The 25,434-nt window shown below is 45.7% G+C and overlaps 10 non-coding genes and 1 pseudogene across 10 annotated transcripts; all 11 read right to left on the bottom strand.

Annotated features, from left to right (window-relative positions):
• Window positions 1-1,732: 1,732 nt before the first annotated feature.
• On the bottom strand, window positions 1,733-1,923 carry LOC130351783 (U2 spliceosomal RNA). The gene has a single exon (XR_008888334.1). It is a non-coding gene; the product is annotated as a U2 spliceosomal RNA (small nuclear RNA).
• Window positions 1,924-4,013: 2,090 nt separating this feature from the next.
• On the bottom strand, window positions 4,014-4,204 carry LOC130351782 (U2 spliceosomal RNA). The gene has a single exon (XR_008888333.1). It is a non-coding gene; the product is annotated as a U2 spliceosomal RNA (small nuclear RNA).
• A 2,094-nt stretch (window positions 4,205-6,298) lies between these two features.
• Window positions 6,299-6,489, bottom strand: LOC130351829 (U2 spliceosomal RNA). The gene has a single exon (XR_008888368.1). It is a non-coding gene; the product is annotated as a U2 spliceosomal RNA (small nuclear RNA).
• Window positions 6,490-8,582: 2,093 nt separating this feature from the next.
• LOC130351817 (U2 spliceosomal RNA) lies at window positions 8,583-8,773 on the bottom strand. Its single transcript, XR_008888363.1, has one exon. It is a non-coding gene; the product is annotated as a U2 spliceosomal RNA (small nuclear RNA).
• A 2,092-nt stretch (window positions 8,774-10,865) lies between these two features.
• On the bottom strand, window positions 10,866-11,050 carry LOC130351818 (U2 spliceosomal RNA). The gene has a single exon (XR_008888364.1). It is a non-coding gene; the product is annotated as a U2 spliceosomal RNA (small nuclear RNA).
• Window positions 11,051-12,485: 1,435 nt separating this feature from the next.
• LOC130351826 (U2 spliceosomal RNA) lies at window positions 12,486-12,622 on the bottom strand (annotated as a pseudogene).
• A 2,095-nt stretch (window positions 12,623-14,717) lies between these two features.
• LOC130351805 (U2 spliceosomal RNA) lies at window positions 14,718-14,908 on the bottom strand. The gene has a single exon (XR_008888354.1). It is a non-coding gene; the product is annotated as a U2 spliceosomal RNA (small nuclear RNA).
• Window positions 14,909-17,007: 2,099 nt separating this feature from the next.
• Window positions 17,008-17,198, bottom strand: LOC130351806 (U2 spliceosomal RNA). Its single transcript, XR_008888355.1, has one exon. It is a non-coding gene; the product is annotated as a U2 spliceosomal RNA (small nuclear RNA).
• A 2,087-nt stretch (window positions 17,199-19,285) lies between these two features.
• On the bottom strand, window positions 19,286-19,476 carry LOC130351804 (U2 spliceosomal RNA). The gene has a single exon (XR_008888353.1). It is a non-coding gene; the product is annotated as a U2 spliceosomal RNA (small nuclear RNA).
• A 2,075-nt stretch (window positions 19,477-21,551) lies between these two features.
• On the bottom strand, window positions 21,552-21,742 carry LOC130351793 (U2 spliceosomal RNA). The gene has a single exon (XR_008888343.1). It is a non-coding gene; the product is annotated as a U2 spliceosomal RNA (small nuclear RNA).
• A 2,088-nt stretch (window positions 21,743-23,830) lies between these two features.
• Window positions 23,831-24,021, bottom strand: LOC130351781 (U2 spliceosomal RNA). Its single transcript, XR_008888332.1, has one exon. It is a non-coding gene; the product is annotated as a U2 spliceosomal RNA (small nuclear RNA).
• Between the last annotated feature and the right edge of the window lie 1,413 nt (window positions 24,022-25,434).

The following is a 25,434-nucleotide window of genomic DNA, read 5'->3' as shown; positions in this document are numbered from 1 at the left end:
CAAACGGTATCAAACCAACACCCACGGGAAGCTGTAAGCATAGAGGACATGCCTGCACCCCATTGGACTTACCTGTGTGGGTTAAATCCGGGTTATTTGACAACCTATGGCGGTGATGGTTCTGCTCAGGCAGAGCAGTGCTGATGCTCCTCATAAAGCTGTCGCTGCTGTGAAGGTTCTAGGTGACATCACAAATCCCTTTGGTTACATACACAACAAAGCTGGGTTGTTGTTGTTTACACTCTGCAAGGCCTGTGGAAGTGAGTGACATCATAGCACTGTAGTTCTGAGGGTTCAAGATGGATGCAACAATCTCCTGTTGCTTCTATGAAGGCCGTAATAGACGACATCACCAAACAGCTCCATAGTCACATACACAGCAAAGGAGAGATGTTGTTTACACCTAGTGATGTCAGTGGTATTGAGTGACATCACAGCACAGTGCTAAGGCTCCTGGGCCTGGACACAGCAGCGGCTGCAATATCTCAACGGAGAATACGTTTATATCTATGTGTGTGTGTGCGCATATATATATATATATATATATATATATATATTTCTCCGCCGAAATCACTTTTAAACCCATTTCCACCTTTTTTTCCCTTCTCTTCCTCTTACTTTTTTTTCACGTTTTTTTACGTTTTTCTCCTTTTCGCCTCTTTTCTGGGCGTATTATTCTTCTTTTTCTTCTTTTTTTTCGTCTAATGCATACCCCATCAGTGCAGCAATGCTTATTCAATACCGCCAGCAGATGGAGACACTGGGGGATAATTTTCTAAGGATTTATACTGATTTTTCCTGTCTGAATTTGTCGCACAGAAAGTTGCAGGCCAAATATGTGTGACATTTCTGCGACTTTAGCTTCTAGAGCATTTTTACAACATTATACATAGGTGCTGAATACATAAAAAGCGACTGTTCAGCGACAGACAAGTCGCATCGGCTGAAAGTAGGCCAGAATGTCAGTCCATGTTGGAGCAGGTTTAGATACAGTCTAAAGCATAGATCTCAAAGTCTGTGCACAGAATTTAGCAAGGGCCTCGCACCTTCTGATGCATCAGGTAGGTGCACAATAGCATAGCCTAACCCTCTGTACTTTGGTCTATATTGATGCGGGACATAGACAGCCAGCTGATGACCAATCCATTAGTGCAATGGATGGCTGGAAGCATTTGTCTTTGCCTTTGCAATACCACAGAAGCAATGCATGGTCAATGTACAGCAATGACACACCTGTGTGAACAGCCAGGAGACCCCCCCCCCCCCCCCATGTTATGTTACATAGTTACATAGTTAGTACGGTCGAAAAAAGACATATGTCCATCACGTTCAACCAGGGAATTAAGGGGTAGGGGTGTGGCGCGATATTGGGGAAGGGATGAGATTTTATATTTCTTCATAAGCATTAATCTTATTTTGTCAATTAGGAACATTCAGCACCCACCCGCTATCAAGGCAGCTGCCTATCATGTCATGCCCTACCTGCACAGGTGTGCTGGCTACTCAAATGATCCAATTAAGGAGGCCATTTAGTCAGCAGCAGCAGAAGTCCTGTGCCTGGACGCTCCAACAGGGGCCAGACACAAGCAGAAGCAGAAGCAGCAGAAGCAGCAGCAGCACCACCTTTTGTTTTTTGGCTGCAGCAGCAGCAAGGCCCACAGGGCTGGCTAGCTGGCTAGCCAGCAAGCAGGTAGCAATGAAAGTAGGAATCTTTCTTTTTAACCCTGTAAGGGGGTGGTGCACTGTACCCGAAGATACTGCCATATCGGGTCAATGCATAGGGCGACGGAAGCAAGCTTCGAAATCGGCCCCCGTTCTCAAAAATCCATTTAATATATGGTCCCCAGATAGGGGACGTATCAGATATTAAACTGATAAGAACAGATACTACACTTGATCTTAGCCAAAAGGCCGAGAAGCGATAACCGTGAAAGGGGCGGGCCCAACAAGGTCCCCTTCATGGGCACTATCACTGCTTGCTGTCAGGGAGGCTGCCAGACAATTTTCCATGCACACTCTGGGCTGGGGGGCAGTCAACCACCAGTACACACAGCAGAACCTAAACCCATACCATTATTGCTAAGCAGCAAGACAGGGGCCCATTGCACTCCCACGGGGCCTTTTTAAATGCAATCCATAACCCGGATTTGCCAGGAACCCTTCTTACTCCTCCTACTTGCATGTGACACTGGGCTTAGGATCTGCATAGGAAACACACACACAAGCACACACCTACCTTTGTTGCCTGCAGATGCCTCCTTGGCTGTCCCCAAACGGTATCAAACCAACACCCACGGGAAGCTGTAAGCATAGAGGACATGCCTGCACCCCATTGGACTTACCTGTGTGGGTTAAATCCGGGTTATTTGACAACCTATGGCGGTGATGGTTCTGCTCAGGCAGAGCAGTGCTGATGCTCCTCATAAAGCTGTCGCTGCTGTGAAGGTTCTAGGTGACATCACAAATCCCTTTGGTTACATACACAACAAAGCTGGGTTGTTGTTGTTTACACTCTGCAAGGCCTGTGGAAGTGAGTGACATCATAGCACTGTAGTTCTGAGGGTTCAAGATGGATGCAACAATCTCCTGTTGCTTCTATGAAGGCCGTAATAGACGACATCACCAAACAGCTCCATAGTCACATACACAGCAAAGGAGAGATGTTGTTTACACCTAGTGATGTCAGTGGTATTGAGTGACATCACAGCACAGTGCTAAGGCTCCTGGGCCTGGACACAGCAGCGGCTGCAATATCTCAACGGAGAATACGTTTATATCTATGTGTGTGTGTGCGCATATATATATATATATATATATATATATATATATATATATATATATTCTCCGCCGAAATCACTTTTAAACCCATTTCCACCTTTTTTTCCCTTCTCTTCCTCTTACTTTTTTTTCACGTTTTTTTACGTTTTTCTCCTTTTCGCCTCTTTTCTGGGCGTATTATTCTTCTTTTTCTTCTTTTTTTTCGTCTAATGCATACCCCATCAGTGCAGCAATGCTTATTCAATACCGCCAGCAGATGGAGACACTGGGGGATAATTTTCTAAGGATTTATACTGATTTTTCCTGTCTGAATTTGTCGCACAGAAAGTTGCAGGCCAAATATGTGTGACATTTCTGCGACTTTAGCTTCTAGAGCATTTTTACAACATTATACATAGGTGCTGAATACATAAAAAGCGACTGTTCAGCGACAGACAAGTCGCATCGGCTGAAAGTAGGCCAGAATGTCAGTCCATGTTGGAGCAGGTTTAGATACAGTCTAAAGCATAGATCTCAAAGTCTGTGCACAGAATTTAGCAAGGGCCTCGCACCTTCTGATGCATCAGGTAGGTGCACAATAGCATAGCCTAACCCTCTGTACTTTGGTCTATATTGATGCGGGACATAGACAGCCAGCTGATGACCAATCCATTAGTGCAATGGATGGCTGGAAGCATTTGTCTTTGCCTTTGCAATACCACAGAAGCAATGCATGGTCAATGTACAGCAATGACACACCTGTGTGAACAGCCAGGAGACCCCCCCCCCCCCCATGTTATGTTACATAGTTACATAGTTAGTACGGTCGAAAAAAGACATATGTCCATCACGTTCAACCAGGGAATTAAGGGGTAGGGGTGTGGCGCGATATTGGGGAAGGGATGAGATTTTATATTTCTTCATAAGCATTAATCTTATTTTGTCAATTAGGAACATTCAGCACCCACCCGCTATCAAGGCAGCTGCCTATCATGTCATGCCCTACCTGCACAGGTGTGCTGGCTACTCAAATGATCCAATTAAGGAGGCCATTTAGTCAGCAGCAGCAGAAGTCCTGTGCCTGGACGCTCCAACAGGGGCCAGACACAAGCAGAAGCAGAAGCAGCAGAAGCAGCAGCAGCACCACCTTTTGTTTTTTGGCTGCAGCAGCAGCAAGGCCCACAGGGCTGGCTAGCTGGCTAGCCAGCAAGCAGGTAGCAATGAAAGTAGGAATCTTTCTTTTTAACCCTGTAAGGGGGTGGTGCACTGTACCCGAAGATACTGCCATATCGGGTCAATGCATAGGGCGACGGAAGCAAGCTTCGAAATCGGCCCCCGTTCTCAAAAATCCATTTAATATATGGTCCCCAGATAGGGGACGTATCAGATATTAAACTGATAAGAACAGATACTACACTTGATCTTAGCCAAAAGGCCGAGAAGCGATAACCGTGAAAGGGGCGGGCCCAACAAGGTCCCCTTCATGGGCACTATCACTGCTTGCTGTCAGGGAGGCTGCCAGACAATTTTCCATGCACACTCTGGGCTGGGGGGCAGTCAACCACCAGTACACACAGCAGAACCTAAACCCATACCATTATTGCTAAGCAGCAAGACAGGGGCCCATTGCACTCCCACGGGGCCTTTTTAAATGCAATCCATAACCCGGATTTGCCAGGAACCCTTCTTACTCCTCCTACTTGCATGTGACACTGGGCTTAGGATCTGCATAGGAAACACACACACAAGCACACACCTACCTTTGTTGCCTGCAGATGCCTCCTTGGCTGTCCCCAAACGGTATCAAACCAACACCCACGGGAAGCTGTAAGCATAGAGGACATGCCTGCACCCCATTGGACTTACCTGTGTGGGTTAAATCCGGGTTATTTGACAACCTATGGCGGTGATGGTTCTGCTCAGGCAGAGCAGTGCTGATGCTCCTCATAAAGCTGTCGCTGCTGTGAAGGTTCTAGGTGACATCACAAATCCCTTTGGTTACATACACAACAAAGCTGGGTTGTTGTTGTTTACACTCTGCAAGGCCTGTGGAAGTGAGTGACATCATAGCACTGTAGTTCTGAGGGTTCAAGATGGATGCAACAATCTCCTGTTGCTTCTATGAAGGCCGTAATAGACGACATCACCAAACAGCTCCATAGTCACATACACAGCAAAGGAGAGATGTTGTTTACACCTAGTGATGTCAGTGGTATTGAGTGACATCACAGCACAGTGCTAAGGCTCCTGGGCCTGGACACAGCAGCGGCTGCAATATCTCAACGGAGAATACGTTTATATCTATGTGTGTGTGTGCGCATATATATATATATATATATATATATATATATATATATATATATTTCTCCGCCGAAATCACTTTTAAACCCATTTCCACCTTTTTTTCCCTTCTCTTCCTCTTACTTTTTTTTCACGTTTTTTTACGTTTTTCTCCTTTTCGCCTCTTTTCTGGGCGTATTATTCTTCTTTTTCTTCTTTTTTTTCGTCTAATGCATACCCCATCAGTGCAGCAATGCTTATTCAATACCGCCAGCAGATGGAGACACTGGGGGATAATTTTCTAAGGATTTATACTGATTTTTCCTGTCTGAATTTGTCGCACAGAAAGTTGCAGGCCAAATATGTGTGACATTTCTGCGACTTTAGCTTCTAGAGCATTTTTACAACATTATACATAGGTGCTGAATACATAAAAAGCGACTGTTCAGCGACAGACAAGTCGCATCGGCTGAAAGTAGGCCAGAATGTCAGTCCATGTTGGAGCAGGTTTAGATACAGTCTAAAGCATAGATCTCAAAGTCTGTGCACAGAATTTAGCAAGGGCCTCGCACCTTCTGATGCATCAGGTAGGTGCACAATAGCATAGCCTAACCCTCTGTACTTTGGTCTATATTGATGCGGGACATAGACAGCCAGCTGATGACCAATCCATTAGTGCAATGGATGGCTGGAAGCATTTGTCTTTGCCTTTGCAATACCACAGAAGCAATGCATGGTCAATGTACAGCAATGACACACCTGTGTGAACAGCCAGGAGACCCCCCCCCCCCCCCCCATGTTATGTTACATAGTTACATAGTTAGTACGGTCGAAAAAAGACATATGTCCATCACGTTCAACCAGGGAATTAAGGGGTAGGGGTGTGGCGCGATGGCGCGATATTGGGGAAGGGATGAGATTTTATATTTCTTCATAAGCATTAATCTTATTTTGTCAATTAGGAACATTCAGCACCCACCCGCTATCAAGGCAGCTGCCTATCATGTCATGCCCTACCTGCACAGGTGTGCTGGCTACTCAAATGATCCAATTAAGGAGGCCATTTAGTCAGCAGCAGCAGAAGTCCTGTGCCTGGACGCTCCAACAGGGGCCAGACACAAGCAGAAGCAGCAGAAGCAGCAGCAGCACCACCTTTTGTTTTTTGGCTGCAGCAGCAGCAAGGCCCACAGGGCTGGCTAGCTGGCTAGCCAGCAAGCAGGTAGCAATGAAAGTAGGAATCTTTCTTTTTAACCCTGTAAGGGGGTGGTGCACTGTACCCGAAGATACTGCCATATCGGGTCAATGCATAGGGCGACGGAAGCAAGCTTCGAAATCGGCCCCCGTTCTCAAAAATCCATTTAATATATGGTCCCCAGATAGGGGACGTATCAGATATTAAACTGATAAGAACAGATACTACACTTGATCTTAGCCAAAAGGCCGAGAAGCGATAACCGTGAAAGGGGCGGGCCCAACAAGGTCCCCTTCATGGGCACTATCACTGCTTGCTGTCAGGGAGGCTGCCAGACAATTTTCCATGCACACTCTGGGCTGGGGGGCAGTCAACCACCAGTACACACAGCAGAACCTAAACCCATACCATTATTGCTAAGCAGCAAGACAGGGGCCCATTGCACTCCCACGGGGCCTTTTTAAATGCAATCCATAACCCGGATTTGCCAGGAACCCTTCTTACTCCTCCTACTTGCATGTGACACTGGGCTTAGGATCTGCATAGGAAACACACACACAAGCACACACCTACCTTTGTTGCCTGCAGATGCCTCCTTGGCTGTCCCCAAACGGTATCAAACCAACACCCACGGGAAGCTGTAAGCATAGAGGACATGCCTGCACCCCATTGGACTTACCTGTGTGGGTTAAATCCGGGTTATTTGACAACCTATGGCGGTGATGGTTCTGCTCAGGCAGAGCAGTGCTGATGCTCCTCATAAAGCTGTCGCTGCTGTGAAGGTTCTAGGTGACATCACAAATCCCTTTGGTTACATACACAACAAAGCTGGGTTGTTGTTGTTTACACTCTGCAAGGCCTGTGGAAGTGAGTGACATCATAGCACTGTAGTTCTGAGGGTTCAAGATGGATGCAACAATCTCCTGTTGCTTCTATGAAGGCCGTAATAGACGACATCACCAAACAGCTCCATAGTCACATACACAGCAAAGGAGAGATGTTGTTTACACCTAGTGATGTCAGTGGTATTGAGTGACATCACAGCACAGTGCTAAGGCTCCTGGGCCTGGACACAGCAGCGGCTGCAATATCTCAACGGAGAATACGTTTATATCTATGTGTGTGTGTGCGCATATATATATATATATATATATATATATATATATATATATATATATCTCCGCCGAAATCACTTTTAAACCCATTTCCACCTTTTTTTCCCTTCTCTTCCTCTTACTTTTTTTTCACGTTTTTTTACGTTTTTCTCCTTTTCGCCTCTTTTCTGGGCGTATTATTCTTCTTTTTCTTCTTTTTTTTCGTCTAATGCATACCCCATCAGTGCAGCAATGCTTATTCAATACCGCCAGCAGATGGAGACACTGGGGGATAATTTTCTAAGGATTTATACTGATTTTTCCTGTCTGAATTTGTCGCACAGAAAGTTGCAGGCCAAATATGTGTGACATTTCTGCGACTTTAGCTTCTAGAGCATTTTTACAACATTATACATAGGTGCTGAATACATAAAAAGCGACTGTTCAGCGACAGACAAGTCGCATCGGCTGAAAGTAGGCCAGAATGTCAGTCCATGTTGGAGCAGGTTTAGATACAGTCTAAAGCATAGATCTCAAAGTCTGTGCACAGAATTTAGCAAGGGCCTCGCACCTTCTGATGCATCAGGTAGGTGCACAATAGCATAGCCTAACCCTCTGTACTTTGGTCTATATTGATGCTGGACATAGACAGCCAGCTGATGACCAATCCATTAGTGCAATGGATGGCTGGAAGCATTTGTCTTTGCCTTTGCAATACCACAGAAGCAATGCATGGTCAATGTACAGCAATGACACACCTGTGTGAACAGCCAGGAGACCCCCCCCCCCCCCCCCCATGTTATGTTACATAGTTACATAGTTAGTACGGTCGAAAAAAGACATATGTCCATCACGTTCAACCAGGGTATTAAGGGGTAGGGGTGTGGCGCGATATTGGGGAAGGGATGAGATTTTATATTTCTTCATAAGCATTAATCTTATTTTGTCAATTAGGAACATTCAGCACCCACCCGCTATCAAGGCAGCTGCCTATCATGTCATGCCCTACCTGCACAGGTGTGCTGGCTACTCAAATGATCCAATTAAGGAGGCCATTTAGTCAGCAGCAGCAGAAGTCCTGTGCCTGGACGCTCCAACAGGGGCCAGACACAAGCAGAAGCAGAAGCAGCAGAAGCAGCAGCAGCACCACCTTTTGTTTTTTGGCTGCAGCAGCAGCAAGGCCCACAGGGCTGGCTAGCTGGCTAGCCAGCAAGCAGGTAGCAATGAAAGTAGGAATCTTTCTTTTTAACCCTGTAAGGGGGTGGTGCACTGTACCCGAAGATACTGCCATATCGGGTCAATGCATAGGGCGACGGAAGCAAGCTTCGAAATCGGCCCCCGTTCTCAAAAATCCATTTAATATATGGTCCCCAGATAGGGGACGTATCAGATATTAAACTGATAAGAACAGATACTACACTTGATCTTAGCCAAAAGGCCGAGAAGCGATAACCGTGAAAGGGGCGGGCCCAACAAGGTCCCCTTCATGGGCACTATCACTGCTTGCTGTCAGGGAGGCTGCCAGACAATTTTCCATGCACACTCTGGGCTGGGGGGCAGTCAACCACCAGTACACACAGCAGAACCTAAACCCATACCATTATTGCTAAGCAGCAAGACAGGGGCCCATTGCACTCCCACGGGGCCTTTTTAAATGCAATCCATAACCCGGATTTGCCAGGAACCCTTCTTACTCCTCCTACTTGCATGTGACACTGGGCTTAGGATCTGCATAGGAAACACACACACAAGCACACACCTACCTTTGTTGCCTGCAGATGCCTCCTTGGCTGTCCCCAAACGGTATCAAACCAACACCCACGGGAAGCTGTAAGCATAGAGGACATGCCTGCACCCCATTGGACTTACCTGTGTGGGTTAAATCCGGGTTATTTGACAACCTATGGCGGTGATGGTTCTGCTCAGGCAGAGCAGTGCTGATGCTCCTCATAAAGCTGTCGCTGCTGTGAAGGTTCTAGGTGACATCACAAATCCCTTTGGTTACATACACAACAAAGCTGGGTTGTTGTTGTTTACACTCTGCAAGGCCTGTGGAAGTGAGTGACATCATAGCACTGTAGTTCTGAGGGTTCAAGATGGATGCAACAATCTCCTGTTGCTTCTATGAAGGCCGTAATAGACGACATCACCAAACAGCTCCATAGTCACATACACAGCAAAGGAGAGATGTTGTTTACACCTAGTGATGTCAGTGGTATTGAGTGACATCACAGCACAGTGCTAAGGCTCCTGGGCCTGGACACAGCAGCGGCTGCAATATCTCAACGGAGAATACGTTTATATCTATGTGTGTGTGTGCGCATATATATATATATATATATATATATATATATATATATATATATATTCTCCGCCGAAATCACTTTTAAACCCATTTCCACCTTTTTTTCCCTTCTCTTCCTCTTACTTTTTTTTCAAGTTTTTTTACGTTTTTCTCCTTTTCGCCTCTTTTCTGGGCGTATTATTCTTCTTTTTCTTCTTTTTTTTCGTCTAATGCATACCCCATCAGTGCAGCAATGCTTATTCAATACCGCCAGCAGATGGAGACACTGGGGGATAATTTTCTAAGGATTTATACTGATTTTTCCTGTCTGAATTTGTCGCACAGAAAGTTGCAGGCCAAATATGTGTGACATTTCTGCGACTTTAGCTTCTAGAGCATTTTTACAACATTATACATAGGTGCTGAATACATAAAAAGCGACTGTTCAGCGACAGACAAGTCGCATCGGCTGAAAGTAGGCCAGAATGTCAGTCCATGTTGGAGCAGGTTTAGATACAGTCTAAAGCATAGATCTCAAAGTCTGTGCACAGAATTTAGCAAGGGCCTCGCACCTTCTGATGCATCAGGTAGGTGCACAATAGCATAGCCTAACCCTCTGTACTTTGGTCTATATTGATGCGGGACATAGACAGCCAGCTGATGACCAATCCATTAGTGCAATGGATGGCTGGAAGCATTTGTCTTTGCCTTTGCAATACCACAGAAGCAATGCATGGTCAATGTACAGCAATGACACACCTGTGTGAACAGCCAGGAGACCCCCCCCCCCCCCCCATGTTATGTTACATAGTTACATAGTTAGTACGGTCGAAAAAAGACATATGTCCATCACGTTCAACCAGGGAATTAAGGGGTAGGGGTGTGGCGCGATATTGGGGAAGGGATGAGATTTTATATTTCTTCATAAGCATTAATCTTATTTTGTCAATTAAGAACATTCAGCACCCACCCGCTATCAAGGCAGCTGCCTATCATGTCATGCCCTACCTGCACAGGTGTGCTGGCTACTCAAATGATCCAATTAAGGAGGCCATTTAGTCAGCAGCAGCAGAAGTCCTGTGCCTGGACGCTCCAACAGGGGCCAGACACAAGCAGAAGCAGAAGCAGCAGAAGCAGCAGCAGCACCACCTTTTGTTTTTTGGCTGCAGCAGCAGCAAGGCCCACAGGGCTGGCTAGCTGGCTAGCCAGCAAGCAGGTAGCAATGAAAGTAGGAATCTTTCTTTTTAACCCTGTAAGGGGGTGGTGCACTGTACCCGAAGATACTGCCATATCGGGTCAATGCATAGGGCGACGGAAGCAAGCTTCGAAATCGGCCCCCGTTCTCAAAAATCCATTTAATATATGGTCCCCAGATAGGGGACGTATCAGATATTAAACTGATAAGAACAGATTTTTTTTTTAAGTTAGCCCTCAGAACTCAATCAGAGCTCCAAGATCTTATATGGACTCGATTGTTTTGTTCATCATCAGGTAACACTTTTATTTATTCCTAAAAAAAGACAAATTGAAATAAAATATTATAACAACAATAAAAATAATAAACATTCCAAAATTATAACAAATTCATTCCCTTTCTCCGGGCGTAAACTGCCAAGTAATCAATTAAACCATAGGTTAAGCTTCCTTTTTCCATTTCCCTTTTTACTGGGATGGCCAACCAGGCCGGTATTTTATAAGTTACCATAAATCGATCCACGTCAGGGCGAAAAGAATCATAAACTTTGTTTCTTACTGCAGGCAACTGGGCTTTAAAGGTGGATAATAGATTATCCAGGTCCTGTAAGAACAATTCTCTTTCCTCATCTGGAGCTCTCTCCAAAATAGTTTGGAAAGACCCTGAATATCCTCTTAAATCTCTCACCGGCTCTTCATTTTTCTTTTTACTCTTATGCTCTCCAATGTTCTTTTCTTCTACTATCATCTCTTTTCCAACAATTTTTGGCTCTTGGGTTACCACAGATCTTTTAATTTCTGGCTCTTGTTCAGAAACTTCTTCTTCTCTTTTCTTCTTCCTCTTTGGACAGTTCACATACATGTGACCAATTTTGTTACATAAATTACATTTACTTTTTTGGCTACAGGATTCGATTTCATGACCTTCTTTTTGGCATTTTTGGCACCACATTGAGGTGCACTCTTCCTTTAAATGGCCATATTTCTTGCATTTTCTACAGAAATTCTGCATACCTGCAAAAAACATATCTCCATTGATAACCCCTATTTTAAAACGGGCAGGGGGATAAAGAACTCTTCCATCTGCGTCTTCCTTGAACTTTACTTTAAATCTCCACTTTGTTGTCCAGACTCCATACTGATTATAAATTTTCCCAAGTGGCGCAATTTCCTCACAAAATTGGGTCAAAAGAATTATAATATCCTCCTCAGGGACGTAAGGACTATACATCCTCACCGTTAAAATTCTTTCTCTCCTGGGAAAGTGGGGAATGACTTCCACGCCCTCCCACACTGGATCAGACTTGATTGTCTCAAATTTCTTCCAAAATAAATCATAATCCTCTTCGGAAACCAAAATAACATCAAAGCACCCTTTCTTTGGAAATTCCAACATGGAAAGGATTTGTGTCTTTGCAATTTCCAAAACTCCAAAAAGAATTTCCTCCATTACAAAGGAAAGTCCTCTTCTTTTCTTCTCAAGGTCTTTCAGCAGGATCCGGACCCCATTCTTGATCTTCCCAAAAAAAGGAACCTCCTCTCCAACAGATTGAGAGGTGTCCATGATCTCTTCCATCTTCAATAGGCGTGTCCAGGCAGGGACAGAAAAACACTCCCCCACCAAAGAGTGGGCAGTGAAGGGTGATCGCCTCCCGTTGTCTGGGGACTAAGCCGGCTCCCTAATAGCAGCAGGGGGGTGAAGTCCCTCCGTTAAGAAGGACGATCCCCCCAGGCCAAGGAGCCGGGTACCCCAGACACCCTCTGACCAGACCAAGTGAGCAGATACTACACTTGATCTTAGCCAAAAGGCCGAGAAGCGATAACCGTGAAAGGGGCGGGCCCAACAAGGTCCCCTTCATGGGCACTATCACTGCTTGCTGTCAGGGAGGCTGCCAGACAATTTTCCATGCACACTCTGGGCTGGGGGGCAGTCAACCACCAGTACACACAGCAGAACCTAAACCCATACCATTATTGCTAAGCAGCAAGACAGGGGCCCATTGCACTCCCACGGGGCCTTTTTAAATGCAATCCATAACCCGGATTTGCCAGGAACCCTTCTTACTCCTCCTACTTGCATGTGACACTGGGCTTAGGATCTGCATAGGAAACACACACACAAGCACACACCTACCTTTGTTGCCTGCAGATGCCTCCTTGGCTGTCCCCAAACGGTATCAAACCAACACCCACGGGAAGCTGTAAGCATAGAGGACATGCCTGCACCCCATTGGACTTACCTGTGTGGGTTAAATCCGGGTTATTTGACAACCTATGGCGGTGATGGTTCTGCTCAGGCAGAGCAGTGCTGATGCTCCTCATAAAGCTGTCGCTGCTGTGAAGGTTCTAGGTGACATCACAAATCCCTTTGGTTACATACACAACAAAGCTGGGTTGTTGTTGTTTACACTCTGCAAGGCCTGTGGAAGTGAGTGACATCATAGCACTGTAGTTCTGAGGGTTCAAGATGGATGCAACAATCTCCTGTTGCTTCTATGAAGGCCGTAATAGACGACATCACCAAACAGCTCCATAGTCACATACACAGCAAAGGAGAGATGTTGTTTACACCTAGTGATGTCAGTGGTATTGAGTGACATCACAGCACAGTGCTAAGGCTCCTGGGCCTGGACACAGCAGCGGCTGCAATATCTCAACGGAGAATACGTTTATATCTATGTGTGTGTGTGCGCATATATATATATATATATATATATATATATATATATATATATATTTCTCCGCCGAAATCACTTTTAAACCCATTTCCACCTTTTTTTCCCTTCTCTTCCTCTTACTTTTTTTTCACGTTTTTTTACGTTTTTCTCCTTTTCGCCTCTTTTCTGGGCGTATTATTCTTCTTTTTCTTCTTTTTTTTCGTCTAATGCATACCCCATCAGTGCAGCAATGCTTATTCAATACCGCCAGCAGATGGAGACACTGGGGGATAATTTTCTAAGGATTTATACTGATTTTTCCTGTCTGAATTTGTCGCACAGAAAGTTGCAGGCCAAATATGTGTGACATTTCTGCGACTTTAGCTTCTAGAGCATTTTTACAACATTATACATAGGTGCTGAATACATAAAAAGCGACTGTTCAGCGACAGACAAGTCGCATCGGCTGAAAGTAGGCCAGAATGTCAGTCCATGTTGGAGCAGGTTTAGATACAGTCTAAAGCATAGATCTCAAAGTCTGTGCACAGAATTTAGCAAGGGCCTCGCACCTTCTGATGCATCAGGTAGGTGCACAATAGCATAGCCTAACCCTCTGTACTTTGGTCTATATTGATGCGGGACATAGACAGCCAGCTGATGACCAATCCATTAGTGCAATGGATGGCTGGAAGCATTTGTCTTTGCCTTTGCAATACCACAGAAGCAATGCATGGTCAATGTACAGCAATGACACACCTGTGTGAACAGCCAGGAGACCCCCCCCCCCCCCCCCCCCATGTTATGTTACATAGTTACATAGTTAGTACGGTCGAAAAAAGACATATGTCCATCACGTTCAACCAGGGAATTAAGGGGTAGGGGTGTGGCGCGATATTGGGGAAGGGATGAGATTTTATATTTCTTCATAAGCATTAATCTTATTTTGTCAATTAGGAACATTCAGCACCCACCCGCTATCAAGGCAGCTGCCTATCATGTCATGCCCTACCTGCACAGGTGTGCTGGCTACTCAAATGATCCAATTAAGGAGGCCATTTAGTCAGCAGCAGCAGAAGTCCTGTGCCTGGACGCTCCAACAGGGGCCAGACACAAGCAGAAGCAGAAGCAGCAGAAGCAGCAGCAGCACCACCTTTTGTTTTTTGGCTGCAGCAGCAGCAAGGCCCACAGGGCTGGCTAGCTGGCTAGCCAGCAAGCAGGTAGCAATGAAAGTAGGAATCTTTCTTTTTAACCCTGTAAGGGGGTGGTGCACTGTACCCGAAGATACTGCCATATCGGGTCAATGCATAGGGCGACGGAAGCAAGCTTCGAAATCGGCCCCCGTTCTCAAAAATCCATTTAATATATGGTCCCCAGATAGGGGACGTATCAGATATTAAACTGATAAGAACAGATACTACACTTGATCTTAGCCAAAAGGCCGAGAAGCGATAACCGTGAAAGGGGCGGGCCCAACAAGGTCCCCTTTATGGGCACTATCACTGCTTGCTGTCAGGGAGGCTGCCAGACAATTTTCCATGCACACTCTGGGCTGGGGGGCAGTCAACCACCAGTACACACAGCAGAACCTAAACCCATACCATTATTGCTAAGCAGCAAGACAGGGGCCCATTGCACTCCCACGGGGCCTTTTTAAATGCAATCCATAACCCGGATTTGCCAGGAACCCTTCTTACTCCTCCTACTTGCATGTGACACTGGGCTTAGGATCTGCATAGGAAACACACACACAAGCACACACCTACCTTTGTTGCCTGCAGATGCCTCCTTGGCTGTCCCCAAACGGTATCAAACCAACACCCACGGGAAGCTGTAAGCATAGAGGACATGCCTGCACCCCATTGGACTTACCTGTGTGGGTTAAATCCGGGTTATTTGACAACCTATGGCGGTGATGGTTCTGCTCAGGCAGAGCAGTGCTGATGCTCCTCATAAAGCTGTCGCTGCTGTGAAGGTTCTAGGTGACATCACAAATCCCTTTGGTTACATACACAACAAAGCTGGGTTGTTGTTGTTTACACTCTGCAAGGCCTGTGGAAGTGAGTGACATCATAGCACTGTAGTTCTGAGGGTTCAAGATGGATGCAACAATCTCCTGTTGCTTCTATGAAGGCCGTAATAGACGACATCACCAAACAGCTCCATAGTCACATACACAGCAAAGGAGAGATGTTGTTTACACCTAGTGATGTCAGTGGTATTGAGTGACATCACAGCACAGTGCTAAGGCTCCTGGGCCTGGACACAGCAGCGGCTGCAATATCTCAACGGAGAATACGTTTATATCTATGTGTGTGTGTGCGCATATATATATATATATATATATATATATATATATATATATATATATATATATTTCTCCGCCGAAATCACTTTTAAACCCATTTCCACCTTTTTTTCCCTTCTCTTCCTCTTACTTTTTTTTCACGTTTTTTTACGTTTTTCTCCTTTTCGCCTCTTTTCTGGGCGTATTATTCTTCTTTTTCTTCTTTTTTTTCGTCTAATGCATACCCCATCAGTGCAGCAATGCTTATTCAATACCGCCAGCAGATGGAGACACTGGGGGATAATTTTCTAAGGATTTATACTGATTTTTCCTGTCTGAATTTGTCGCACAGAAAGTTGCAGGCCAAATATGTGTGACATTTCTGCGACTTTAGCTTCTAGAGCATTTTTACAACATTATACATAGGTGCTGAATACATAAAAAGCGACTGTTCAGCGACAGACAAGTCGCATCGGCTGAAAGTAGGCCAGAATGTCAGTCCATGTTGGAGCAGGTTTAGATACAGTCTAAAGCATAGATCTCAAAGTCTGTGCACAGAATTTAGCAAGGGCCTCGCACCTTCTGATGCATCAGGTAGGTGCACAATAGCATAGCCTAACCCTCTGTACTTTGGTCTATATTGATGCGGGACATAGACAGCCAGCTGATGACCAATCCATTAGTGCAATGGATGGCTGGAAGCATTTGTCTTTGCCTTTGCAATACCACAGAAGCAATGCATGGTCAATGTACAGCAATGACACACCTGTGTGAACAGCCAGGAGACCCCCCCCCCCCCCCCATGTTATGTTACATAGTTACATAGTTAGTACGGTCGAAAAAAGACATATGTCCATCACGTTCAACCAGGGAATTAAGGGGTAGGGGTGTGGCGCGATATTGGGGAAGGGATGAGATTTTATATTTCTTCATAAGCATTAATCTTATTTTGTCAATTAGGAACATTCAGCACCCACCCGCTATCAAGGCAGCTGCCTATCATGTCATGCCCTACCTGCACAGGTGTGCTGGCTACTCAAATGATCCAATTAAGGAGGCCATTTAGTCAGCAGCAGCAGAAGTCCTGTGCCTGGACGCTCCAACAGGGGCCAGACACAAGCAGAAGCAGAAGCAGCAGAAGCAGCAGCAGCACCACCTTTTGTTTTTTGGCTGCAGCAGCAGCAAGGCCCACAGGGCTGGCTAGCTGGCTAGCCAGCAAGCAGGTAGCAATGAAAGTAGGAATCTTTCTTTTTAACCCTGTAAGGGGGTGGTGCACTGTACCCGAAGATACTGCCATATCGGGTCAATGCATAGGGCGACGGAAGCAAGCTTCGAAATCGGCCCCCGTTCTCAAAAATCCATTTAATATATGGTTCCCAGATAGGGGACGTATCAGATATTAAACTGATAAGAACAGATACTACACTTGATCTTAGCCAAAAGGCCGAGAAGCGATAACCGTGAAAGGGGCGGGCCCAACAAGGTCCCCTTCATGGGCACTATCACTGCTTGCTGTCAGGGAGGCTGCCAGACAATTTTCCATGCACACTCTGGGCTGGGGGGCAGTCAACCACCAGTACACACAGCAGAACCTAAACCCATACCATTATTGCTAAGCAGCAAGACAGGGGCCCATTGCACTCCCACGGGGCCTTTTTAAATGCAATCCATAACCCGGATTTGCCAGGAACCCTTCTTACTCCTCCTACTTGCATGTGACACTGGGCTTAGGATCTGCATAGGAAACACACACACAAGCACACACCTACCTTTGTTGCCTGCAGATGCCTCCTTGGCTGTCCCCAAACGGTATCAAACCAACACCCACGGGAAGCTGTAAGCATAGAGGACATGCCTGCACCCCATTGGACTTACCTGTGTGGGTTAAATCCGGGTTATTTGACAACCTATGGCGGTGATGGTTCTGCTCAGGCAGAGCAGTGCTGATGCTCCTCATAAAGCTGTCGCTGCTGTGAAGGTTCTAGGTGACATCACAAATCCCTTTGGTTACATACACAACAAAGCTGGGTTGTTGTTGTTTACACTCTGCAAGGCCTGTGGAAGTGAGTGACATCATAGCACTGTAGTTCTGAGGGTTCAAGATGGATGCAACAATCTCCTGTTGCTTCTATGAAGGCCGTAATAGACGACATCACCAAACAGCTCCATAGTCACATACACAGCAAAGGAGAGATGTTGTTTACACCTAGTGATGTCAGTGGTATTGAGTGACATCACAGCACAGTGCTAAGGCTACTGGGCCTGGACACAGCAGCGGCTGCAATATCTCAACGGAGAATACGTTTATATCTATGTGTGTGTGTGCGCATATATATATATATATATATATATATATATATATATATATATTTCTCCGCCGAAATCACTTTTAAACCCATTTCCACCTTTTTTTCCCTTCTCTTCCTCTTACTTTTTTTCACGTTTTTTTACGTTTTTCTCCTTTTCGCCTCTTTTCTGGGCGTATTATTCTTCTTTTTCTTCTTTTTTTTCGTCTAATGCATACCCCATCAGTGCAGCAATGCTTATTCAATACCGCCAGCAGATGGAGACACTGGGGGATAATTTTCTAAGGATTTATACTGATTTTTCCTGTCTGAATTTGTCGCACAGAAAGTTGCAGGCCAAATATGTGTGACATTTCTGCGACTTTAGCTTCTAGAGCATTTTTACAACATTATACATAGGTGCTGAATACATAAAAAGCGACTGTTCAGCGACAGACAAGTCGCATCGGCTGAAAGTAGGCCAGAATGTCAGTCCATGTTGGAGCAGGTTTAGATACAGTCTAAAGCATAGATCTCAAAGTCTGTGCACAGAATTTAGCAAGGGCCTCGCACCTTCTGATGCATCAGGTAGGTGCACAATAGCATAGCCTAACCCTCTGTACTTTGGTCTATATTGATGCGGGACATAGACAGCCAGCTGATGACCAATCCATTAGTGCAATGGATGGCTGGAAGCATTTGTCTTTGCCTTTGCAATACCACAGAAGCAATGCATGGTCAATGTACAGCAATGACACACCTGTGTGAACAGCCAGGAGACCCCCCCCCCCCCCCATGTTATGTTACATAGTTACATAGTTAGTACGGTCGAAAAAAGACATATGTCCATCACGTTCAACCAGGGAATTAAGGGGTAGGGGTGTGGCGCGATATTGGGGAAGGGATGAGATTTTATATTTCTTCATAAGCATTAATCTTATTTTGTCAATTAGGAACATTCAGCACCCACCCGCTATCAAGGCAGCTGCCTATCATGTCATGCCCTACCTGCACAGGTGTGCTGGCTACTCAAATGATCCAATTAAGGAGGCCATTTAGTCAGCAGCAGCAGAAGTCCTGTGCCTGGACGCTCCAACAGGGGCCAGACACAAGCAGAAGCAGAAGCAGCAGAAGCAGCAGCAGCACCACCTTTTGTTTTTTGGCTGCAGCAGCAGCAAGGCCCACAGGGCTGGCTAGCTGGCTAGCCAGCAAGCAGGTAGCAATGAAAGTAGGAATCTTTCTTTTTAACCCTGTAAGGGGGTGGTGCACTGTACCCGAAGATACTGCCATATCGGGTCAATGCATAGGGCGACGGAAGCAAGCTTCGAAATCGGCCCCCGTTCTCAAAAATCCATTTAATATATGGTTCCCAGATAGGGGACGTATCAGATATTAAACTGATAAGAACAGATACTACACTTGATCTTAGCCAAAAGGCCGAGAAGCGATAACCGTGAAAGGGGCGGGCCCAACAAGGTCCCCTTCATGGGCACTATCACTGCTTGCTGTCAGGGAGGCTGCCAGACAATTTTCCATGCACACTCTGGGCTGGGGGGCAGTCAACCACCAGTACACACAGCAGAACCTAAACCCATACCATTATTGCTAAGCAGCAAGACAGGGGCCCATTGCACTCCCACGGGGCCTTTTTAAATGCAATCCATAACCCGGATTTGCCAGGAACCCTTCTTACTCCTCCTACTTGCATGTGACACTGGGCTTAGGATCTGCATAGGAAACACACACACAAGCACACACCTACCTTTGTTGCCTGCAGATGCCTCCTTGGCTGTCCCCAAACGGTATCAAACCAACACCCACGGGAAGCTGTAAGCATAGAGGACATGCCTGCACCCCATTGGACTTACCTGTGTGGGTTAAATCCGGGTTATTTGACAACCTATGGCGGTGATGGTTCTGCTCAGGCAGAGCAGTGCTGATGCTCCTCATAAAGCTGTCGCTGCTGTGAAGGTTCTAGGTGACATCACAAATCCCTTTGGTTACATACACAACAAAGCTGGGTTGTTGTTGTTTACACTCTGCAAGGCCTGTGGAAGTGAGTGACATCATAGCACTGTAGTTCTGAGGGTTCAAGATGGATGCAACAATCTCCTGTTGCTTCTATGAAGGCCGTAATAGACGACATCACCAAACAGCTCCATAGTCACATACACAGCAAAGGAGAGATGTTGTTTACACCTAGTGATGTCAGTGGTATTGAGTGACATCACAGCACAGTGCTAAGGCTCCTGGGCCTGGACACAGCAGCGGCTGCAATATCTCAACGGAGAATACGTTTATATCTATGTGTGCGCATATATATATATATATATATATATATATATATATATATATTCTCCGCCGAAATCACTTTTAAACCCATTTCCACCTTTTTTTCCCTTCTCTTCCTCTTACTTTTTTTTCACGTTTTTTTACGTTTTTCTCCTTTTCGCCTCTTTTCTGGGCGTATTATTCTTCTTTTTCTTCTTTTTTTTCGTCTAATGCATACCCCATCAGTGCAGCAATGCTTATTCAATACCGCCAGCAGATGGAGACACTGGGGGATAATTTTCTAAGGATTTATACTGATTTTTCCTGTCTGAATTTGTCGCACAGAAAGTTGCAGGCCAAATATGTGTGACATTTCTGCGACTTTAGCTTCTAGAGCATTTTTACAACATTATACATAGGTGCTGAATACATAAAAAGCGACTGTTCAGCGACAGACAAGTCGCATCGGCTGAAAGTAGGCCAGAATGTCAGTCCATGTTGGAGCAGGTTTAGATACAGTCTAAAGCATAGATCTCAAAGTCTGTGCACAGAATTTAGCAAGGGCCTCGCACCTTCTGATGCATCAGGTAGGTGCACAATAGCATAGCCTAACCCTCTGTACTTTGGTCTATATTGATGCGGGACATAGACAGCCAGCTGATGACCAATCCATTAGTGCAATGGATGGCTGGAAGCATTTGTCTTTGCCTTTGCAATACCACAGAAGCAATGCATGGTCAATGTACAGCAATGACACACCTGTGTGAACAGCCAGGAGACCCCCCCCCCCATGTTATGTTACATAGTTACATAGTTAGTACGGTCGAAAAAAGACATATGTCCATCACGTTCAACCAGGGAATTAAGGGGTAGGGGTGTGGCGCGATATTGGGGAAGGGATGAGATTTTATATTTCTTCATAAGCATTAATCTTATTTTGTCAATTAGGAACATTCAGCACCCACCCGCTATCAAGGCAGCTGCCTATCATGTCATGCCCTACCTGCACAGGTGTGCTGGCTACTCAAATGATCCAATTAAGGAGGCCATTTAGTCAGCAGCAGCAGAAGTCCTGTGCCTGGACGCTCCAACAGGGGCCAGACACAAGCAGAAGCAGAAGCAGCAGAAGCAGCAGCAGCACCACCTTTTGTTTTTTGGCTGCAGCAGCAGCAAGGCCCACAGGGCTGGCTAGCTGGCTAGCCAGCAAGCAGGTAGCAATGAAAGTAGGAATCTTTCTTTTTAACCCTGTAAGGGGGTGGTGCACTGTACCCGAAGATACTGCCATATCGGGTCAATGCATAGGGCGACGGAAGCAAGCTTCGAAATCGGCCCCCGTTCTCAAAAATCCATTTAATATATGGTCCCCAGATAGGGGACGTATCAGATATTAAACTGATAAGAACAGATACTACACTTGATCTTAGCCAAAAGGCCGAGAAGCGATAACCGTGAAAGGGGCGGGCCCAACAAGGTCCCCTTCATGGGCACTATCACTGCTTGCTGTCAGGGAGGCTGCCAGACAATTTTCCATGCACACTCTGGGCTGGGGGGCAGTCAACCACCAGTACACACAGCAGAACCTAAACCCATACCATTATTGCTAAGCAGCAAGACAGGGGCCCATTGCACTCCCACGGGGCCTTTTTAAATGCAATCCATAACCCGGATTTGCCAGGAACCCTTCTTACTCCTCCTACTTGCATGTGACACTGGGCTTAGGATCTGCATAGGAAACACACACACAAGCACACACCTACCTTTGTTGCCTGCAGATGCCTCCTTGGCTGTCCCCAAACGGTATCAAACCAACACCCACGGGAAGCTGTAAGCATAGAGGACATGCCTGCACCCCATTGGACTTACCTGTGTGGGTTAAATCCGGGTTATTTGACAACCTATGGCGGTGATGGTTCTGCTCAGGCAGAGCAGTGCTGATGCTCCTCATAAAGCTGTCGCTGCTGTGAAGGTTCTAGGTGACATCACAAATCCCTTTGGTTACATACACAACAAAGCTGGGTTGTTGTTGTTTACACTCTGCAAGGCCTGTGGAAGTGAGTGACATCATAGCACTGTAGTTCTGAGGGTTCAAGATGGATGCAACAATCTCCTGTTGCTTCTATGAAGGCCGTAATAGACGACATCACCAAACAGCTCCATAGTCACATACACAGCAAAGGAGAGATGTTGTTTACACCTAGTGATGTCAGTGGTATTGAGTGACATCACAGCACAGTGCTAAGGCTCCTGGGCCTGGACACAGCAGCGGCTGCAATATCTCAACGGAGAATACGTTTATATCTATGTGTGCGCATATATATATATATATATATATATATATATATATATATATATATATATATATTTCTCCGCCGAAATCACTTTTAAACCCATTTCCACCTTTTTTTCCCTTCTCTTCCTCTTACTTTTTTTTCACGTTTTTTTACGTTTTTCTCCTTTTCGCCTCTTTTCTGGGCGTATTATTCTTCTTTTTCTTCTTTTTTTTCGTCTAATGCATACCCCATCAGTGCAGCAATGCTTATTCAATACCGCCAGCAGATGGAGACACTGGGGGATAATTTTCTAAGGATTTATACTGATTTTTCCTGTCTGAATTTGTCGCACAGAAAGTTGCAGGCCAAATATGTGTGACATTTCTGCGACTTTAGCTTCTAGAGCATTTTTACAACATTATACATAGGTGCTGAATACATAAAAAGCGACTGTTCAGCGACAGACAAGTCGCATCGGCTGAAAGTAGGCCAGAATGTCAGTCCATGTTGGAGCAGGTTTAGATACAGTCTAAAGCATAGATCTCAAAGTCTGTGCACAGAATTTAGCAAGGGCCTCGCACCTTCTGATGCATCAGGTAGGTGCACAATAGCATAGCCTAACCCTCTGTACTTTGGTCTATATTGATGCGGGACATAGACAGCCAGCTGATGACCAATCCATTAGTGCAATGGATGGCTGGAAGCATTTGTCTTTGCCTTTGCAATACCACAGAAGCAATGCATGGTCAATGTACAGCAATGACACACCTGTGTGAACAGCCAGGAGACCCCCCCCCCCATGTTATGTTACATAGTTACATAGTTAGTACGGTCGAAAAAAGACATATGTCCATCACGTTCAACCAGGGAATTAAGGGGTAGGGGTGTGGCGCGATATTGGGGAAGGGATGAGATTTTATATTTCTTCATAAGCATTAATCTTATTTTGTCAATTAGGAACATTCAGCACCCACCCGCTATCAAGGCAGCTGCCTATCATGTCATGCCCTACCTGCACAGGTGTGCTGGCTACTCAAATGATCCAATTAAGGAGGCCATTTAGTCAGCAGCAGCAGAAGTCCTGTGCCTGGACGCTCCAACAGGGGCCAGACACAAGCAGAAGCAGAAGCAGCAGAAGCAGCAGCAGCACCACCTTTTGTTTTTTGGCTGCAGCAGCAGCAAGGCCCACAGGGCTGGCTAGCTGGCTAGCCAGCAAGCAGGTAGCAATGAAAGTAGGAATCTTTCTTTTTAACCCTGTAAGGGGGTGGTGCACTGTACCCGAAGATACTGCCATATCGGGTCAATGCATAGGGCGACGGAAGCAAGCTTCGAAATCGGCCCCCGTTCTCAAAAATCCATTTAATATATGGTCCCCAGATAGGGGACGTATCAGATATTAAACTGATAAGAACAGATACTACACTTGATCTTAGCCAAAAGGCCGAGAAGCGATAACCGTGAAAGGGGCGGGCCCAACAAGGTCCCCTTCATGGGCACTATCACTGCTTGCTGTCAGGGAGGCTGCCAGACAATTTTCCATGCACACTCTGGGCTGGGGGGCAGTCAACCACCAGTACACACAGCAGAACCTAAACCCATACCATTATTGCTAAGCAGCAAGACAGGGGCCCATTGCACTCCCACGGGGCCTTTTTAAATGCAATCCATAACCCGGATTTGCCAGGAACCCTTCTTACTCCTCCTACTTGCATGTGACACTGGGCTTAGGATCTGCATAGGAAACACACACACAAGCACACACCTACCTTTGTTGCCTGCAGATGCCTCCTTGGCTGTCCCCAAACGGTATCAAACCAACACCCACGGGAAGCTGTAAGCATAGAGGACATGCCTGCACCCCATTGGACTTACCTGTGTGGGTTAAATCCGGGTTATTTGACAACCTATGGCGGTGATGGTTCTGCTCAGGCAGAGCAGTGCTGATGCTCCTCATAAAGCTGTCGCTGCTGTGAAGGTTCTAGGTGACATCACAAATCCCTTTGGTTACATACACAACAAAGCTGGGTTGTTGTTGTTTACACTCTGCAAGGCCTGTGGAAGTGAGTGACATCATAGCACTGTAGTTCTGAGGGTTCAAGATGGATGCAACAATCTCCTGTTGCTTCTATGAAGGCCGTAATAGACGACATCACCAAACAGCTCCATAGTCACATACACAGCAAAGGAGAGATGTTGTTTACACCTAGTGATGTCAGTGGTATTGAGTGACATCACAGCACAGTGCTAAGGCTCCTGGGCCTGGACACAGCAGCGGCTGCAATATCTCAACGGAGAATACGTTTATATCTATGTGTGTGTGTGCGCATATATATATATATATATATATATATATATATATATATATATATATTCTCCGCCGAAATCACTTTTAAACCCATTTCCACCTTTTTTTCCCTTCTCTTCCTCTTACTTTTTTTTCACGTTTTTTTACGTTTTTCTCCTTTTCGCCTCTTTTCTGGGCGTATTATTCTTCTTTTTCTTCTTTTTTTTCGTCTAATGCATACCCCATCAGTGCAGCAATGCTTATTCAATACCGCCAGCAGATGGAGACACTGGGGGATAATTTTCTAAGGATTTATACTGATTTTTCCTGTCTGAATTTGTCGCACAGAAAGTTGCAGGCCAAATATGTGTGACATTTCTGCGACTTTAGCTTCTAGAGCATTTTTACAACATTATACATAGGTGCTGAATACATAAAAAGCGACTGTTCAGCGACAGACAAGTCGCATCGGCTGAAAGTAGGCCAGAATGTCAGTCCATGTTGGAGCAGGTTTAGATACAGTCTAAAGCATAGATCTCAAAGTCTGTGCACAGAATTTAGCAAGGGCCTCGCACCTTCTGA

This window comes from Hyla sarda, unplaced genomic scaffold, assembly GCF_029499605.1.
Source record: "Hyla sarda isolate aHylSar1 unplaced genomic scaffold, aHylSar1.hap1 scaffold_998, whole genome shotgun sequence".
Lineage (NCBI taxonomy): Eukaryota > Metazoa > Chordata > Amphibia > Anura > Hylidae > Hyla > Hyla sarda.
Note: the sequence above shows the minus strand (reverse complement) of the source record. Positions and strands in the feature narration are given on the sequence as shown.